Here is a 12177-nt window from a genome sequence, read left to right as displayed (position 1 = left end):
GGGAAAGATTACATCATGCACATTTATTCATAATTAAATTTCAATTAATCAATTGTTTTCCTTGATTAGGAAAAGCCAGTATAGCCAGAATGTTTAATCATAGAAACATATTAATCACTTCCCGAGAAAATGAAGTTGGGAGTGAACTCTGATTGCGTTACATCGCAAGCCACATCTCCTGGAAGACCAACAAATGTGACGTTGCTCCGCTTGCTTCTCCTTCACCATCAGGGATGGCCAAAATCTACGCCAAAACGTTACCTGTTTTCCTTGCCACCAGGAATTCTTCTGATCACGAGTGTACACTGTCCAAAGAAGAATAAGAGATGAAATAAAGTAGAATGATATTGCCCTGTTGCGTGAGAGGTATGTTGTCCTATATGAATTAAACATTCATTCAGTTAGTAGGAATCACGGAAAATGGAACATATCCTAAGTCCGCCCAGACTGGCCTGCTACGAATCAAAGCAACACTGATTTGTCGCTCAGGCTAGCGAGTGTGGTAGTGAGATTATATATACTTTATAATCTAAAAACAAACTTTCCAAATAATTGTATAGAGTGGCAGAGTAATGAGTGCGTGTTCACCTAACATACTACCTCTACCCGTGAAATGTCTTCAAGGCGCTAAACTTTCGCAAGCTGTGAGCTTGCATCCGGGAGATAGTAGGTTCGAATCCCACTATCGGCAGCCCTGAAGATGGTTTTCCGTGGTTTCCCATTTTCACACCAGGCAAATGCTGGGGCTGTGGCCACGGCCGTTTCCTTCCAACTCCTAGGCCTTTCCTATCCCATCGTCGCCATAAGACCTATCTGTGTCGGTGCGACGTAAAGCCCCTAGCAAAAGAAAAACTTTCGCAAAGGTTTTTTTTCTGCAGAAAACTATAAACAGCGTAAAAGAATGAAACAAGCAACAGTAAATAGTAGCCTAACATATAATTGTTTTGCAGAGTCATAGAAAAGCAATAGAAGTAGATATTTCACACCTCTCTTACACGCTGGGCTTGAAGTGATACCACAGGTAGGAATAGAAAGGACGCTGATGTTAATTAATCAATTACTCCTACCTACTAAACGAAATCTCTGAATGAAATTTGTTGGAATATTATTTATTTTGTAATGGTTTCAATTCTGATTACAGTGTTGTGAACAAGACTTATGCACCATCCAGGTTTTCTGAGTCAGATTTATATGAAGATTACCACAATAGTGTCTTACAGGAACATCCGTTAGGAAACATCATTGTGTTTATTTGTAAATAGTTGTATAATTTAAAGACCGTGAGTGAAACAACTCCTGAACAATTCATGGAATCCCTTACTGTACATCGAATCATAGAAAGGAAACATAAGAAATCCCCTTCAACTACAATTGTAACTCACTGGGACTGCAACAGCTAGTGGGTCAATTTTCCTCAAAATGTCAAATTACTAATTTAGAATTAGAAGACTTAAAGAATTTTCAGACAATGTACTCTGCTCCTAGGGCTTCACACTTGATTGTTTCCAAAATCTGCATTCATAAACAGCAATTTTTAATGTTCAAATTGTTCATTTGTAGTTCAGAAAATGGACAAATTGGATACAATTACTACAAAACATTCATGGCAACGCTTTCCAAGCGGTTGGCTTAAAGAGAAGCTCTAGGATTGATAAAATGACTCTACTAAGCAAAGCTGGAACTTATTCATCAAAAACTAATTTCAACGTAGGTATACCCTACCTCAAATTACTAGAGTCGGATGGCACTGGAAATTTTCTCGCCTCTTACAAAACTCTAAATGATAATACTACGGCGCAGAAACACCTACAGAATATAAAATTGTGTCTGATGAATTAATCGTTATGAACATATCTTAACACTTTACTAGTTTAAGACCTATTAACTTTACTTGTGCACTTACAAAGTTTTCACCAGAAATACCCAAGTTTTTCTTTCTCATCCTGAACTGACTACTAGAGATCCTGTATCTATGAAATGACCGCGTATTGCTGCTTTAGCACACATTTTATTCATTTATGTATCATCTAATTCAACCAACTTCAATTTATTCAATCAAGAAACTAGTATATGGAACTCCAGTATTGATACTTTCTGACGGCCATAGTACTGCTCCGGAAATACGGCGCCAAGCTTTAATAAATATCAGGATTTCAGCGAGGTATCTCATGCTTCATTTACCAGGTTGTATTTCATATATGACAGCTGGGCTTGGATGATGTTCACGTTGGCGTGGGTTACACGCTATGTGAGTATATGAGTTCCTCATGTTCTCATTGGACTTCAAAGTTCATAAATTTGAAATAGGAATCTTATTTTACTCAAGTTACTTATTTAAAATGCTCAAGAGTATGATAGGATGTTATAGAAATAACCTTATTAAAGTGCAACGAATTGTAGAAAGTTTTCCCATAACTTACTTTAATTACGTACTGGAAGAATTTATTTTCTCTTTCCTCCGAAGCACATGAAAACAGTGGACCAATAACTCTGTAATGTTGAGTGAAATGTATTTGTGTAATTAAGCTATTGAACCAAATATCTAATTTACGTCTTAGTATATATAAAATAAAATTAAGTCCCTAGTCCAATGCTTACAGTACCAGGCTATTGTCCAAAAAGGTTCTTGTTCAGTCCTTAGCATTGACATATTTTAAACACTGGTTTTCTTGTCAAGAATACGGTTCATACAGTCTTGCGATAGCAATTGTATTTATTTATTTATTTATTTATTTATTTATTTATTTATTTATTTATTTATTTATTTATTTATTTATTCCTGACTTACATTGGTGGCGAAGTTAGGGCTCACGGCCCTCTCTTACACTTAACCACCATAAACTTAAAATTTAAAAATGTAGACATAAAAATAAACTCTACAAAGAAATAATACTACGGATAGATATGTCTAATACAAAGTTACATATCAATACGACAATTAGTGTGACAATGCTAATAATAATACTATAAACAGGAAATGTATTAGTAAGAATAATGACCGAAGTGCATAATAGGTGAAGAAAAGCTGTTCACACAACATACACACAATGAATCACACAACTCGGTTATACGAACTCGTATGTTGCCAGGAAAACTTACGGCAGGCAGATTTGAATTTATGAGATGAAGTAAGGTGCCGAATGTCCATTTGGAGTGTATTACAGAGTCTCGATGCAGTAATTTGAAAAGGAATGATTGCAGGAATTCCTTCGATTTAGTGGAATTTCAAGTAGGGAACCAGAACGGGCACTAACTTCATGGAATGAGGAAAGGAACGAAAATTAGAAGCTAGGTAAGTAGGCTTGTTCATCGAGAGCACTTGGTAAACAAGTTTCATTAGGTGAAAATTCCTTCGTTCATTTATGCGTTGCCATACCAATGTTTTGAAATATGGTGTAACATGAGCGTCAAGTCGCAGTTGGAAGGCATATCGTAATGAGTTTTGTACTCGTTGAAGTCTCAGAGATTGTTCAGCATTTAGATTGAATAGTACCGTATCACAGTAGTCTGAAATTTGGGAATAGTAATGCTTGGATTAATTTTAATTTAAGTTTTTGTGAAAAAGAATTCTTGAGACGTTTCAGGGTATATCGAGCTGCATGAACCTTTCTACATACGTTTGTTACGTGTTTATTCCAGGCCAGATTCCTCCAAGATTAGTTACATTTTTAAGGTACAGTACAACAATGTCATTGATTATGATTCGAGGAGGATTGATATTGCTTATTACATGTAATAATTTAGAGTTTTCTATTATAATACTTTGTATTTTACGAGGATTTAGGATTAAGTGGTTGTTTTTAGAATAGGCGGTAAGCCTTTCAATATCTGAATTAATATGCTGAACTCTTTCCTGTATTTTGTTTTTAGTGGTGTGTTTGTATAACTGCAGATCATCAACATATACGTGGTAGCTGCAGTACTGAAGTGTGGAGAATATGTCATTAATATGCAAGACGAACAATAGGGGCCCTAGAACAGACCCTTGAGGGACACCGGATGATTTTACAGCCCATTGGGATCTTTGATTGCTTACAACTACGCAATGGCGACGACTTGTAAGGTACGACTTAAAAAATAGGGCTATCGGGCCGATATGTAGAGTGCGGGGCTTGGATAGTAGCATGTGTATATTTACCGTGTCGAACGCACTACTAAATTCAAGGAGTATCAGTATCGTCACCTGGCGTTTCCCCATTGCTAGTCATATGTCATCTGTTATCCGAAGACGTGCAGTCGTAGTACTGTGTCCCTTTCTGAAGCCAGATTGCAATGGGTCAAAAAGAGAATGTCTGATTGAGAATTCTACAGGCTGCTCGTGTACAACTCGTTCAAGAACTTTCAAGAGAGGGGGGAGAATCAAAATGGGCCGGTAATCAGATGGCGCATTTGCTGTGGTATGCTTTAATATTGGGGTTATAAGAGCATCCTTCCATGCAGTTGGAAACATCCCTGTGGTGAGACAGTAGTTTACAATCTTGGTAATTATTGGTAGGACAGCACCAATAATGTTTTTTATATAGCCTACTTGGAAGTTAGCTGCTACTTTAGCTTGTGACTTAACTAAATTCAAAATACGCTTTGCATCATTTACACTGACAGGGTGAGAAAATAAATTATGTTCGTTTTCTGTAGGGTCACTGATTCTTTTATTTAGATGGATAAGTTTTGAGGTTGAGATTCCTTCATTTGGTTAGTTACGAAGTGAGAGTTAAGTGCATCGAGAGATATAATTGGCACGTGTGGTGGCTCTTTGCTTTTTTTCAACTCCCATAGCTCGAAGTTGGTTCCAGGTTATACGTGCATTTAAATTCCTTGTTACATTTTTAATGTGATTAAATTTGCTATTACCGGCCGAGTTGGCCGTGCGGTTAGGAGCGTGCAGCTGTGTGCTCGCATCCGGGAGATAGTGGGTTCAAACACCACTGTCGGCAGCCCTGAAATTGTTTTCCGTGGTTTCCCATTTTCACACCAGGAAAATCCTTGGGCTGAACCTTACTGAAGGCCACAGTCGCTTCCTTCCCATTCGTAAGCCTTTCTTGCCCCATCGTCACGATAAGACCTATCTGTGTCGGTGCGACGTAAAGTAACTAGCAAAAACAAATGCTATTCCGAATTCATTGCTTGGTTCTGCTACGTAAAAGACGATACTGTTCAAAATCTAGTTCATTATTTGTTTTCTTGTATCGGCAGAACATTGCGTCACGGCGAGCCATTGCTGCTTTTATATCGCTTGTTAACCAAGGTGCAGGCGAGTGAGTGACTCTAGCTTGCCTAACTGGAGCATGCTTGTCATATAGTCCGATGAGTGGAGAGTTAAATTTGTCACTTCCTTGTCTGTGTCGTGTAACTGCTTTATATCTTCCCAAGGTAAACTGTACGCATCCTTTTGGAGTTGTAGACTGATATGTTTCATATCCCTATAACTAATCTATTTGGCTTTGTATTTTGGTACACACAGAGAGTAGCACAGGCAAATTAAGTCATGAGTTGAGATGCCAGGTACTGGAAATTGACCGTACTTAAGCTGCATCTAGTTGTAAGATCGTCATGTCGATGGAGGTAAATAGGTTGCTGATTCGGTCTGATTTGCCAGTCGGGGCTATGATATTTGTGTTAAAGTTACCAGGAAGTAGTATATGCTCGTAGGTTGGTACTTGTTTGAGAAGGTCAGATTCAAGGTCACATATGTTAGTAACATTCAGTGGTTTATAGACGATTCCTATCAATATTTTTTGACGGTTAATTATGGACCCAACAAACATATATTCAGTATGTGGAATGATGCCAGATGATGATTTAATAATTATTCTACATTTAATATAATCTCTACAATATACTGCACCGAGCTCGATAGCTGCAGTCGCTGAAGTGCGGCCAGTATCCGGTATTCGGGAGATAGTAGGTTCGAACCCCACTGTCGGCAGCCCTCAAAATAGTTTTCCGTGGTTTCCCATTTTCACACCAGGCAAATGTTGGGGCTGTACCTTAATTAAGGCCACGGCCGCTTCCTTCCCACTCTTAGCCCTTCCCTGTCCCATCGTCGCCATAAGACCTATCTGTGTCGGTACGACGTAAAGCAACTAGCAACAACAACAACAATATACTGCTACACCACGACCGCGCCTGACAGTGCGATCATGCCAATAGAGAGTATATCCTTCTAGTTTTACAAGGGTAGAGCTAATTTTATCGGACAACCAGGTTTCAGTAATACACATAATATGCATGTTACAGGTTGATATTATCGAACGAACTTCATCTATGTGACTGAGGAGTGAGAGAGAATTGATATGGTAACACTGTTGACTTCGCGAGAACTGAGATAGAGATTATTACAATAGTTCAGTAGGCTGAGGATTGGAGGCAGTTAGTGAAGGTACACGAGGGTTAATGTTGTCTTGGAATACACTCGGGTAAATGACAATCAGGAATGGCTCATCTACCGCAACAGTAGTTTCAAGTACACCAGCTGCTGACATGTTTAAAGGGTAGGTGACACATTTCTGGAACAAACACTCTGACAGACACACGCAAATAATTACATACATTTAGCATACGTTTGAACATTTCAATTAAGACAAAAAATAAATAATAATAATAATAATAATAATAAAATAATAATAATAAAATAATAATAATCATAATAATAATAATTAAAAAATAACGATATTAACAAAATTACACTAATACATAGTTGAAAAGATAGCCTAGAGTAGTGTTTCGCTAAGGTGCCATACTCCCAGGCTTTAAGTACACCTGCCGGCGAGCATTTCAGAAATAAGTAGAAGAGAAAGTGTTTGTAGGTGTGGGTGGGACTTGTGAATGCTATATGACAATTTTACGAATTTGTTACAAAATAAGAAATCACATTGGAAGAAAGAGTTGAGGAACTAGAAAGCTATCTCACAGTAGAATCTACAAACTCTATCTAATCAGAAAAGATACGCACTGACCACGCATCAATCACTTCATTACCCTAAGAAGGATTCTTAAGCTTAGTAGAGATTTGTTCGTTTATAACTGATTTCCTAACTGTTTAAACTTTTTACTTACTTAGATTCACTGTAACTAGTTTCACCTAATGAGAGAAGTAACTGCTCACGTCTGTATCATACGTATATATTGTACCGGTTACGACCTGTACATGAGTATTTTTGAGTATAAATGACATTTAATTATCACGCGTAATGTTCTGAGCACGCCTGGTTTGTTTACCGTCAGCGGGGCAAGCAAGCGAGTGAAGGACAGCTGTGAGCTGTGACGTAGCCACAGGGGCTAGCTAGACCGCCCGCCCGTCACACCACGTGTTCCCAGCCTGGACTCGTGTATTCTAGATTCCACGTCACATCTTCCAGATTGTTCGACGGGGAAAATTTTGTAACTCCCGTAATAATTACACTAGCATCTTGAGCGATATGTCATCTTGTTTGGGATCACCTGAACGTCGCAATGCTCAAGTTTCAAGTAAATCCATCGAGGGATTCGGGAGATATTCCGTCAAGCCGTATTGTGACGTAGACGCCCCGGATCGAAGAAAAGGAGGGCCCACTGTAGCCTGTTCACTCAGTTACAGCTGAGTAGTCAGCGTGGACACTCTCGCTGCTACTATAGTCGTGTAGTGATAGTCCCGACGAGGAACTCTGTAATTTTCTAAGTATTCATAAAGTGAACTTGTATTATCTTCGAGTGTGGGAGAACGAATTCTTCCAAGTATTCTCAAGTGGACTTGCAATATTTCGAGTGTTAAAGAACATTTTCTAAGTCTTCATAATTGAACTTACGATATTTACGGGTGTTCGAGACTGGAACTTTCCCAATTATTCATGAAATAGACTTGTATTATTTACGTGTGTTAAACTCATAATTGGACTTGCATTATTTACGTATGTTTGCTAGCTGCTTTACGTCGCGCCGACACAGATAGGTCTTATGGCGACGATGGGACAGGGAAGGGCTGGAAGTGGGAAGGAAGCGGCCGTGGCCTTAATTAAGGTACAGCCCCAGCATTTGTCTGGTGTGAAAATGGGAAACCACGGAAAACCATTTTCAGGGCTGCCGACAGTGGGATTCGAACCTACTATCTCCCGAATACTGGATACTGGCCGCACTTAAGCGACTGCAGCTATCGAGCTCGGTATTTACGTATGTTAAAGAACGAATTCTTCATATATTGAACCTGCAATACTTGCAAGTGTTATGAGACTCATTCCTCTAATAAACAATGATTTACAAACTTTGGTAGTGGTGATCACTGAATGTGCTCAAAGTTCCCGTAAGCATAAATTTGTGATTTTGCCGGTACTGGTTCAAAGACTTATAAACTTTGCCGGTGATAGACTGTACATATATTCATGTGGATGGACTTGTGTTTTTCGTACATGTTCATTCAAAGACCTGTACATTCGCCAGTGTTGATTCAAAGACTTATAAATTTCGCCAGTGATAGACTGTAAATTTATTCATGTGGATGGACTTGTGTTTTTCGTACAAGTTCATTCAAAGACTTGTACATTCGCCAGTGTTGATTCAAAGACTTATAAATTTCGCCAGTGATAGACTGTAAATTTATTCATGTGGATGGACTTGTGTTTTTCGTACATGTTCATTCAAAGACTTGTACCTTCGCCAGTGGTGAACTTTAAATTTGGTCATAGTTTCATGAGAAGGAACTTGTGTTTTTTGCCAGTATTTTTTCAGAGATGAGGACTTTGCTAGTGGTGAACTCTGAAATTATTTATTTTCCTCGTATACAGAGACATGTCATTTTACGAGTGTTAAATTTTGAAAGTCTTGATGAATAATAACCAGTGACTTCGCTAATAGGTTAATCACCCAAGGTCTTCTGAACTCAGATTTATCAGTACTGCGAGTGACCTTGGAGACATCAACCCTGTCAGTCACATTGGACTGAGGTAGCAAATGATTATCTGCAACATCACCAGGATCATCGGGGTTCAACCTGGGCCTCGAACGTTCGAGGCATCACCTTCTACCAACCCGGCCAGTCCAGCCGCTTCCGTGCAGAGTCCCTGGAATCTTCTGGAACGTGTTCCAACCTGCTCGGCTTGGTGAACTGGAGAATCCGAGCCATATTATAGGACTATGTGGAAGACAACTTATATCTACCTGGAGGTGATGTGTAATTTCATGTCTTATATGAATAAACTCGTGTTCAGTCAAAGTCAAAGTTTTCTTGTAGATAGGACCCTACCTCCTGTACCGAGCCCTAGCTACTAGTCACCCAGTTTTTGCCCTGATAACTATATACCTGCTTACTTTAAAATATAATCTGAGAGTCGGCTCTTTTACCGGTACAATATACAGATGAAAACTGGCGTAATTTGTTCTTCTTCATTATACACAGTTCAAACAAATTAGAGGAACATGTTTTGTAACGTCTGGTATGTAAACGTTAATTTGGTAGATGGGGTTCCAATGGTCGTACAGCATACCCTGAGACCTTAGCTACTCAGGATATGTCAAATTGAAGTTATACTCCATCTTTAGGCGTAACCAAGCATTAAACTGTGGGGTGACCCCTCAAAACAAGGTGAATTGCGATGCGTCCGTGGGTCGATGTGATGTACACAGAATGCTGCGGTCATTCGAACACGTTGTCCGTCAACCAGCACATCTCATGAGATATATTAACGAGGTTTAAGTCGCAGGGGCCGTCACTTTGATCTAGGAAAGATGGACATTTCGTCGTGTTGCTGTCAATTATTCACCGCTTGTGGAATCGCTAAAATAAGACCGGCCATTTCACAAGGAGTGTTGGACAAGGACTTGGACGCATGAAAACCCCTCAAGATGACCGATATCAGACCATCTGTGCGTTGCGGCGTCGTTCAACAACTACCAGAGAACTGAAACAAGATCTCAGGAGGGTCACTGGAGTCACGGTGTCTGACCACACCGTAAGTAACAGGTTAACAGAAGTGGCCTTACGACCCAGACGTCCTGTTCGGATGCCCTTTTTAACGCAGCAACATCGTGCAGCCCGCCTTCTGTTTGTCGTACCCACGTCAGCTGGCAACTTCGCCAATGGAGACCTGTGTTGTCCACAGCCGAGTCAAGATTTCCTCTGACAGAGAGTGGTGGACGTCAACGGGTACGGAGACGCCGTGGTGAGCAGTACATGCCAAATGTTGTCCAGGAAGGCAATCGATTCGAACAAGGTTCTTTGATGGTGTGGGGCTGGCATCAGTATTGATGGCCGTACTGATCTTGTCGTCGTCCATGGTAATGTTACCGCTGCGGGGAACATCGAGCGAATACTGCTACATCATGTAGTGGTCGCTGAATACTGTATTGGCGCTGAATTCGTACTCATGCACGACAATGCCAGGGATCATGTAGCACGCAACACCAGAGCTGTCTTGCGAGAACTGGACATTCAAGAGGTGGAAAGGACAGCAGTGAGTCCCGACCTTAATCCCATTGACCATGTGTGGGATATTCTTCACAGAAGTGTTCGTGGACGTTCAGTTCCACGCGCAAGAAAACTCCCCGATAAACAATAGAATCCAAAACATCGGCGAAATATAATATGCGGATACAAATCCATGGACCGTGACCGGCAAAGTCCGATAAACTAAGGCCCCAACCTGGAAATCGGGCTTTAATCTTCCAGCAGTTAAGAGTCCAAATGCTACTAGAATGAAATAAGAATTATAAGAACAACTAGGTTTATTCAATTAAGGAGAAACAAATTAAAAGAAAATGAACTGAATTAAAAGAATCATAGTGCTAGGAGCACATACCGTATACACATACCCGTATTAAAATCGCCGGCGATTGAATAGTATCCTGGTCATTCACAACGTAGTGCAATTAAACAACATCAACTTAAGAGCAATCCCTATGATAAATTGAAATTCTTCACACAATCGCACTAAGGGGTAATTTTTAGTAATTGTAAAATAGAGCCACGAATATCACACTTTCCTGGGGATATGTTATTCCTCGAAAGAAATAATTTCAACCACCCGCATACATCACATCTTTTTCAACAATCCCCCACCTTCGTTATCCGATCCCGGCATCAAGGAATAGACAAAAGGTAATATATGATCCGAGAGCTCCAGAGTTAAAAGAAAAGTAAATGAGCTCTCTCATCAGTGACAAAACAAAACAAATGACTGAGGGCAATACAGTGCGAAAAACGGTGGGACCAAATAAATTAAACAAGTTGGCAATTAAAGAAATAATATAGTGAGAAGCCAACACGGGTACAAAACTACAAGCCTAGAATCGGCATAAAAAGATAAAATGGAAATGAATAGTCGAAATGGGTTATCGATATGACACATGTACTCCAACACCCATTCACTCACCCACACCGCCATACATTTCGACACTGATATGCAAAAATAAGAGAAGGCACACGGATCCTACATTAATATAACATCACAAATATAGCGACCCCAGGGACATCTGAGGGTCACTCAGACGGGCACATGAAAGTGCGCAAGGAATTCGGCACCAAGACCGTGTAATCCAAACCACCAATGTATTCCCATCACGACTGCGATTCGTACAAGGCAAGAGCGTTCTCGCGATGACACGAAAGGCAATCACAATCTGATGTTTCATGGCAAGCGACTCAGCAGATACAAGAATACTGTATGTGCTCCCTCTCGTAACAAAAATAGCATATCAATCGAGTACCAAGCTCACATGCACACAGTCCATTCATACAACGGAGTAAACATTGCATATCGAAAATAAGGACAACCCAAATTTAAATATAAGGTAACTTACTAATATAGGAGCTCTCAAAGAGTCAACAAATACCTGGAGATTTCAAGGACTCAAACAGTAAAATGTAAGGTAGTTACAGATACACTTAAAACGTTTAAAAACATTCTGATAAATCAGAAACGCTGCTCCAATGTGCAGGGAAGCCATTTTTCTTACTGTCCCCCCAAAATAACAAAAGCAACACAGTCAAAGAGACAAAAGATTCCCAGGTGGCAGGAAGTTTGACCTTCGGTGACCAACACCGAGATATCCGCAATATCTCGTACACACATGGTATTATTTTAACTCTTACGAAGTGAAGTGGCAAGACGCCATTACAGTAGCCTAATACAATTAATATGTGGACATGATAATAGCCAAAGCAAATGGCTCAACAGGCTCTCATTGAAAAATAGGACCTGATACCACAAC

The sequence above is a fragment of the Anabrus simplex genome, chromosome 2, assembly GCF_040414725.1.
Source record: "Anabrus simplex isolate iqAnaSimp1 chromosome 2, ASM4041472v1, whole genome shotgun sequence".
NCBI classification, from domain to species: domain Eukaryota; kingdom Metazoa; phylum Arthropoda; class Insecta; order Orthoptera; family Tettigoniidae; genus Anabrus; species Anabrus simplex.
The sequence above is the reverse complement of the archived record's forward strand: the minus strand, read 5'-3'. Positions refer to the sequence as shown.